This window comes from Schistocerca cancellata, chromosome 1, assembly GCF_023864275.1.
Source record: "Schistocerca cancellata isolate TAMUIC-IGC-003103 chromosome 1, iqSchCanc2.1, whole genome shotgun sequence".
NCBI lineage: Eukaryota > Metazoa > Arthropoda > Insecta > Orthoptera > Acrididae > Schistocerca > Schistocerca cancellata.
This window is the reverse complement of record NC_064626.1, coordinates 1,048,996,963-1,049,005,204: the sequence shown is the minus strand read 5'-3', so window position 1 is coordinate 1,049,005,204 and position 8,242 is coordinate 1,048,996,963. Positions and strand designations below refer to the sequence as shown.

At 44.8% G+C, this 8,242-nt stretch overlaps 1 pseudogene; it reads right to left on the bottom strand.

The window, feature by feature from the left end:
• Positions 1 to 5,501: 5,501 nt before the first annotated feature.
• Positions 5,502 to 5,619, bottom strand: LOC126098308 (5S ribosomal RNA; annotated as a pseudogene).
• Between the last annotated feature and the right edge of the window lie 2,623 nt (positions 5,620 to 8,242).

The following is an 8,242-nucleotide window of genomic DNA, read 5'->3' as shown; positions in this document are numbered from 1 at the left end:
TGCCAGAACGGTGATCACTCTCCACTGATGTGTGGCCATTTTTGAATCGGTTGAACCACTTTGTGTTACACCCATCACATCTTGTCCAATCATCTGCTGAATCTTATGAATTGTTTCGCTTTGAGAATCACCAAGCTTTTGACAAAATTTGATGCAGTACCTTTGCTCAACACGTTCAGTCATCTTGAGAGAATGTAGCACCTCACTCAGCGACCGACAGGCAGCTACTGACGTGCGTGAAGGCGGGGACAAAATCCACGCATGCGCATAAAGGTCTCTTCCTTTACTGTGTAGAGTGGCGCCACGCTATCGTCTCTATTTTGCACGGGAAAATCAAAGGTCGGATACTTTTTAGAAGGACCTCGTATAGCAGTTTCGTTCTCTGTAGTTCTGATTTTAGTATTCTAAACAATCTCCAGTTCACTTTATCTGCATGTCTAATAACATATCACAGAACATGAAAAAAAGAGTTAGTTCTTCGTTTATGATGTTTTTGCGCTGACGCTGTGGTATTGAAATTGATTTAGTGGTAAGCCTTCCCAGAACATCCGTTTATTGGCTCACATAATTAATACAGAGAATGATTAACTTTCAGGGAGATAATTATTGAACTGTATGAAATAAAATCGTCGTAACTTCTGAACGGTTTGCGTTAGGACGTCTAAACTGCACGGTTGGCCGCGGGCATGATGGGAATTAGTACGCGCTGTATCGTTTGGCTTACCGACGAAGGCCACTTTCGATGGGTTCTTCAATAAGCAACATTGGCACATTTTGGGGACTGAGAATCCGCATTTCGCGATCGAGAAATCTCTTCACCCTTAAGGGGTGACTGTGTGGTGTGCAATGTCTAGTCACGGAATAGTCGGCGCGAAATTCCTTGATGGCACGCTGACTACCGAACGGTACGTGGTTTTGGAAAACGGTTTCATCCCCATTATCCAGAGTGACCCTGCTTTCGACAAGATGCGGTTCATGCAAGACGGACCTCGACCCCATCGAAGCAGGAGAGTTTTTCATGTCTTGGAGGAGTACTTTGGGGACCGCATTCTGGCTTTGGCGTACCCAATGGCTACTGGCATGAACCTCGATTGGCCGCCATAGTCTCCTGATATGAACACATGCGACTGCTTTTTGCGAGGCTATATTAAAGACAAGGTGTACAGCAATAATCCCAAAACCATTGCTGAGCTGAAAACAGCCATTCAGGAAGTCATCGACAGTATCGATGCTCCGTCACTTCAGCGGATCATACAGAATTTCGCAATTCTTCTGCGCCAAATCACCGTCAATGATGATAGGTATATCGAACATGTCATAACCTAAATACGAATATCTGTAGTAACCTTTACATGTTGGGTAAAGTATGTGCACGCAGTGACTTGCAAGTAATTGACGTTTTTCTTCATGTACTTCAATAATTGTCACCCTGTATACGAACCGCTGAACAGCAGTTTTCTGCGACGTACCAGTTCCCGGAGCATTCTTACAATGGGATTTCTCTATGTAGGTTCAAATGGCTCTGGGCACTATGGGACTTAACTTCTAAGGTCATCAGTCCCCTAGAACTTAGAACTACTTAAACCTAACTAACCTAAGGACATCACACACAGCCATACCCGAGGCAGGATTCGAACCTGCGACCGTAGCGGTCGCGCGGTTCCAGACAATAGCGCCTAGAACTGCTCGGTCACCCCGGCCGGCCTCTCTACGTAGGCAGCGCTCTGTGTACAGCTATCACGAATATGCAGGGAGCGGAAAGTACGGCGTTTAATACATTTAATACTCAACTGTTCGCAACTTACCAACGTTGGATACGGTGCGGCACTGTGAGGAAGAGATGTCTTCTTCACTCTTCCATTTAATTAGTGTGCGAACTTTAGCTCATTTCGATCTGAATGGGTAAGGAAATCGACTGTGGCTTTCTTGGACGAACTTTCTCGGCATTACCAAATTGCAAAGCCTGTGTTGTGCAGAAGTACGATGTGATGTTCCACGAATGTCCGAAGAAACAAGCACTGCAGCGACTACAGCTGCTATGAAAAAAAAAAAAAAAATGTATTCGCATTTACGAATATGAACCACCTCGAGCTGCATAATGGCATGACGCCAATTAAACTTTATGCCGGACCGGGACTCAAAACCTGATTTCCCACTTTACTCGAGCGATCGTCTTACACCGCTTCGGCTGTCCGAACAAGACACAAGGCCAGACCCAATCTTCGGTATGTTGTCGTCCATATGTCATACCTGTACTCGTACATCCCATTATGTTATTCCCTTGTAGGGGAAGATATTTTATTTGTAAGTTGCAGATACTGGCCGATAGATACGAAAATGCAGTACCTGTGTTGTGAAAATGTAAGACGCAATGTTCCTTCGGACATTTGTCGTGTGATAAAGTAGACGATTAGTTGACTGGGCCTGTTGTGTTACCCCGTAGTGTTACAAGGCCTCGTTATCTACACTTTCTTGGAAATGAGCTTCCACCATCATTGGAAGAGGTTCCTTTGGTCATAAGATTGGGTATGTTCTTCCAGCATGGCAGGGTCACTTTACATTCTAGTAATCAGATGATATGTCATCTAAACCTAACATTCCCTGGAAGGTGTATCGGCATCCAACGAAAATCCTGGGCAGCTGCTAACATCATACTAGTAGTCAGTGGACTTGCGTCTTGTGTTGCAGTGCGATTTGCCGCAGTGTTCTGTTCGATTTTCTTCGACTGCTAGTATAAGTCGTCTTGAGTTTTTTGCAATAAAAACCAAGAGTTATGGTCACAACCCCGAAAAACACTGTGCAGTTAACGACTCCTCATTATCCTACCAGGCGCGTAGTGTCGTCTCATCTGAATGGGCACAGAACTGTTTTTATGAGGCGTTGATTTTTTGTTGGCGTTTATCCCTAATGTAATTTTTTATGTTGATATAAAGGCACTGGTTGCAAACTACTAGAAAGAATTTTGGATAGGAATCGTCGACGTGACTCACAGGTTCACTGACGACAAGCTCATTTTAGTTAAAGCGTGTGAAACCTCTACACAAAAGTTTTGAAAGTCCACCAAGCAATAAACATGTCACACGATGCTCAGTTGGCCATAATGACAGTCCGATGGCTGAGATAGACCATCATGGGATAAATGGATCTGACGGGTTTTCATGAAAGCTCGGTGGATTACTGCACTGACAAATGTCTGCATTTGGATTTTCTGGATAGCGTAGTGAAGTGTATCACATAGAATGAATGTTGTTGACACTTTGCTCGTAAAGAAATATTAAAGCATTACACAATCTTGTAACGGTTGCAATCATTATTTATTTTTGTAACAGTTGTGAACTGATTCAGTTAATCATGATTTGTTTCGGCTGTTATGTTCACTTCCGTACTGGTTGGTTACAGCACAACAGGTAACATTCGTCGTCTCGAATTTCCGCCCGAACATTAAAACAACATTAAATAATCCATTTGAACTCATTAGCAGTTGTATACTTCGAAGACTATACGCAGGTTCCTAGAAAAAGTATGTCGTTGGCCAAAGTTCGTTTCCCACCTAAGCGTTGAAGTCTCCGAGACCATAAAGAGGGAGGGGCTATTATACTTGTTCCACACGTGATTTATGTGTTTATATACCTTGCACTTGATTAGGTACGTCAGTTAAGATCACTTTTATCTCAGTTTAACGAGTCGGCAGGTACTTAATGTGAACGAACTAAGGAGTTAAAAAAAATGGCTCTGAGCACTATGGGACTCAACATCTTAGGTCATAAGTCCACTAGAACTTAGAACTACTTAAACCTAACTAACCTAAGAACATCACACACACCCATGCCCGAGGCAGGATTCGAACCTGCGACCGTAGCAGTCCCGCGGTTCCGGACTGCAGCGCCCGAACCGCACGGCCACCGCGGCCGGCCAACTAAGGAATTAGTTGACATAAAAGTTTTCTGCGTATGGTCTAGCAGGCCCAGAAGAAGGAAACGGGCCGAAACATTGGTTTCTTCAGAAGAGTGTTTTACATTACGACGCAGTAAAATACTCAGAAAACTTTTATGTCAGCTGACTATGGTCGCGGAAACCTACACAGTTAAACTAAGGCGTTGTCTTTGTCATTCGAAATCTGTTTAGTAACCGATTTTTTTGCAAAAATAATATTCTTACTCAACTTACCGATATTTACTGCTTGTGGCATTCAAATTACTCGCATTCTTTTCACACAGACTTGTCTCAACAGTTTTTCCACTTTGCCAGGTGGTTTTCGAAAGATACATTTGCAACGTCCTCTTGTGTCTGTGAAGAATATTCCTTAATGTCATCAATGTTATAGAAATGATTTCTCTTCAATTCAATTTTTATTTTTATTTTAAAAACAAGAAAAAGTCACATGATGCGAGGTCTGGGGAGTATGGTGACTAGAGGTGCACAGTCATGGCGAACTGAAAAAAAGAAAGATGACAGGCACGTTTTTTTCGTATGGAACCATGAGTTGTTTTGCCACAGCTTTATGCAATTGTGCGAATTTTCTTGCGTGATTGGCCGAGTTTGAAGTAATTCCGTCGACTGCAGCGAACAGGTGGATTTTGCAGCGAAAACACAGGTTGACAGGAACTACCGCACTTTAGCAGAATTTTCGTCTAAACTGCAGCCCACCGCCATTGGAAAAGACATGTCTACCGTTTACAGGAACCTTTCTGCTAATTTTGCTATCGTAGTGCGTATCAGTACAAAACGTACTGCTTCCCGCAGAATAATTTTGCCAAAACAGGAGTATAAAACAGAAGGGCTGGCGAAATACCACTGGTTCATTCAACGCACCCACAAGGCAGGTGACACCGCATTCGAAAAGGAAGAGCGTCCGCGCACCTGCGGAGCAGGAAGCAGACCAACCGTCCGTGGCGGGGAACAGAATGAGCGGCCATTTAAACACAGCCGTTGCAGTCCCTGCCAGCGCAACTCGCACACGCCTGCGGCGGAACTCTCTCACACAGGACAGACGTGCAGTACCTGGAGAACAGCACTCCCTGCCACTGAGACGCAGGTGCGACACTTGTTAAATGAAGTTACATTTGTTGCGCACCTCGGATCTACCATCAAGCACAACAGGGCCGCGTTTACTTGCATATGAGATATTAATTTGTACTTATCAATATTAAAGTTGGTACAAATAACTTAGAGAGCAGATCAATGCGCTCATTTCAAAATGGAAACATGGTTTACGCTGATGAATCAAAACTGTCGACAGCGAGAGTAAACAGCAACTGGTAGTCTCGCGGGCTCGTGACCCAGTAAGGAAAGTAAAAAAGCACTCCGTCTTCTGGCCACAGGTGGCCCATCGGGACCATCCGACCGCCATGTCATCCTAAGCTGAGGATGCGGATAGGAGGGGCGTGTGGTCAGCACACCGCTCTCCCGGTCGTTACGATGGTTTTCTTTGACCGGAACCGCTACTATTCGGTCGAGTAGCTCCACAATTTGCATCACGAGGCTGAGTGCACCCTGAAAAATGGCAACAGCACATGGCGGCTCTGATGGTCACCCATCGAAGTGCCGGCCACGCCCGACATCGCTTAACTTCGGTGATCTGACGGGAACCGGTATATCCACTGCGGCAAGGCCGTGGCCAAGGAGAGTACAGGGTGATTAATTATAATAATTAACTTTAATAACTTTAATAACTTAAATAATAATTAACTTTAATTATAAAGTTAAGCTTTCAAATCGCTGCAGAAATAACACCATTTGTCAGAATGACGTCAAATTGCAACGGAATATTATCAGAGAAGGGGGAAAACGTATGGCAGAAGAAAAATAAATAGTTACAAAATGTAGCGATAGGTGGCGCTGTAAGCACATCACTTAATAGTGGTCGACCACAAATGACAAATGAATCGTACAACAACGCCTAAGGTGTACGTTTGACGTTAAACAAATTGTACTGCTCAGTGTGCATGGGTGTACAGGTGCGATACTGTTAGTTATGTAACTAACGGCAAAGTCATATCACATCGGATGGGAAAAATCGGCTTTTAATTGCCCTGAGGCCAAAAACCACATAAAAGGCATTACTCAATATCAAATTGAATTATTAATTTTCGTGCGACTGGCGCAAAACATGTTCAATATACTGTCCACCGTTTTCTGCAACAAGTTGAAATCGAGAAACAGCATATTCCACAACTGATCGAAGTGTTTCCGGGGTCACGTTCAGAATGTGTTGCGCAATGTATGCCTTCAATGCAGCTAAGTTTGAAGTGATAATTCTAGCATTTCTGAAATGGCGCTGCAGCAGCTGCTTGACTGGGTTTGCAATGTGCGGAGGTGCGCCGTCTTACATAGAAATGATCCCATTTACACATCCACGCTGTTGGAGAGCTGGAATGACGTGGTTGCGCAAAAGACACTGACAGCGCTTACAAGTGACGGTACAGATAACAGGTCCGGAAGCACCTGTATCTTCGAAAAAATATGGCCCTATGATAAATGATGCCGTAAACCCTCACCTTTTCAGGATGAAGTGGTACTGGTTGATTTACGTGTGGGTTTTACGTAGCCCATATTTGGCAATTCTGTGTGTTGAATATCTTGTCAGATGGAAGCGGGCTTCGTCTATCCACAAAATCTTCCACGGCCAATTATTGTCCGCTTCCATGCGAGCGAGAAATTCTAAAGCAATGGTCTCTCTTGCTGGCAGGTCAACAGGAAGTAACTCGTGCACATGGGTAATTTCGAATAGATAGCAAAGAAGGATGTTTCGTAGGATTTTAGGCACCGTGCTCACGGGTATGTTCGGGCAATGCTCCGTGCACTACACGTTTGCACACCACTACTCGCCTCCTCCTGCAATGCTGTGGCCTCCGCTTCCACTGACGTCTAATCAATTCGTTTCCTCCATCTAGCAGGTTGCACACCAAAAGAACCCGTCTTTTCAAATTTCCGAGTCATTTTCTCCAGACCCGCGGTAGTCATCGGACCAACGCCTTTGTTCAAACCCTTCAGTGTCCGGAACTTCTGCACAGCGACGTTTGCACAGCCATCATCCTTGTAATACAGCTATGCAAGCAGAGCGCGATCCTGCATTGAGACAGTCATGGCGAAAGTCGCAGAAGCGAAAGGAGGAAAAGCCTTTTGTTTCCTTTATTGTAAATCCCTTTGATACAAAGGGGGGCCGCTAGCGGTTTACAGACGCCGCTCTTCTGCCTATAGAATAACAGAAGTCGTACAGGAAGACATAAAAACAGATAGACTTGAATGTTAAAAACAGTTGAAATACATAAGAATGTGATGGAGGCGTTCGGTGGAAGACACATGACACATAAGCAAGGTCGACAGAGCACACAAACGAAGGCAGTCAGTTGTCCACCGAACGAAGTAACACACCGAAGAGAACACCGACGCACACTAACGACGAAAAACATTGTTGCACCAAACACTGGCGACCATCGAGGAAAAGCCGTGTACCCAGCGTGTTTATAGCAACTTCAATGGGTAGTGCGCATGACAGGTGTTTTCATTTACATATTCTGACACATGTAACGCCATCTATTGATCAATTTTCGCACTATTTTTTTCTTCTTCTTCCATACATTTTCCCCCTTCTCCGATAATATTCCTTTGCAATTTGACGTCATTCTGAGCAGTGTGTTATTTCTACAGCGTCTTGAAAGTTTAACTTTAATTACAATTACCGTGTATATTCTGTCGATACGAGAGGGAAATAGGGAAATCCACTGAGGTAAACGACTCTGGCAACGAGCCGATTTTTAGGGCCCGGCGTCTAGGCACGATCATCTCGGAAACGGCGAAGCTGGTCGGCTGTCGGCATGCTGTTGCCGTGAGCATCTGTGGGAAATGGTTGCAGTACGATGAAACCACGAGAGCTGACAAGGTGTTGGACGTACACGCCTCGTCACAGAACGTGGAGCTCAAAGGCTTGTTCGCCATGTAAATCAGGGTAGGCGGCGATCTGTGGCAGATCTGACGTTGCTGGTGCAGTCACTAGTATTTCGGAGAACACCGTTCGGCGCACAGTGTTAAACAGCAGAGCTGCACTTGTCCTCACGTGGATCCAACGACATCGCCAATTACGCCTGCAATGGGAACGGAATCCTCGACATTGGACCATGGATCAAAGGAAATGTGTCGCTAGGACGGATGAATCACGTACCTTACATCACAAGGTCTTTGGTCGTGTCTAGATACGCCGTCATCCAGGCAAACCGCCGCTCGAAACACGTACCACGCCAGG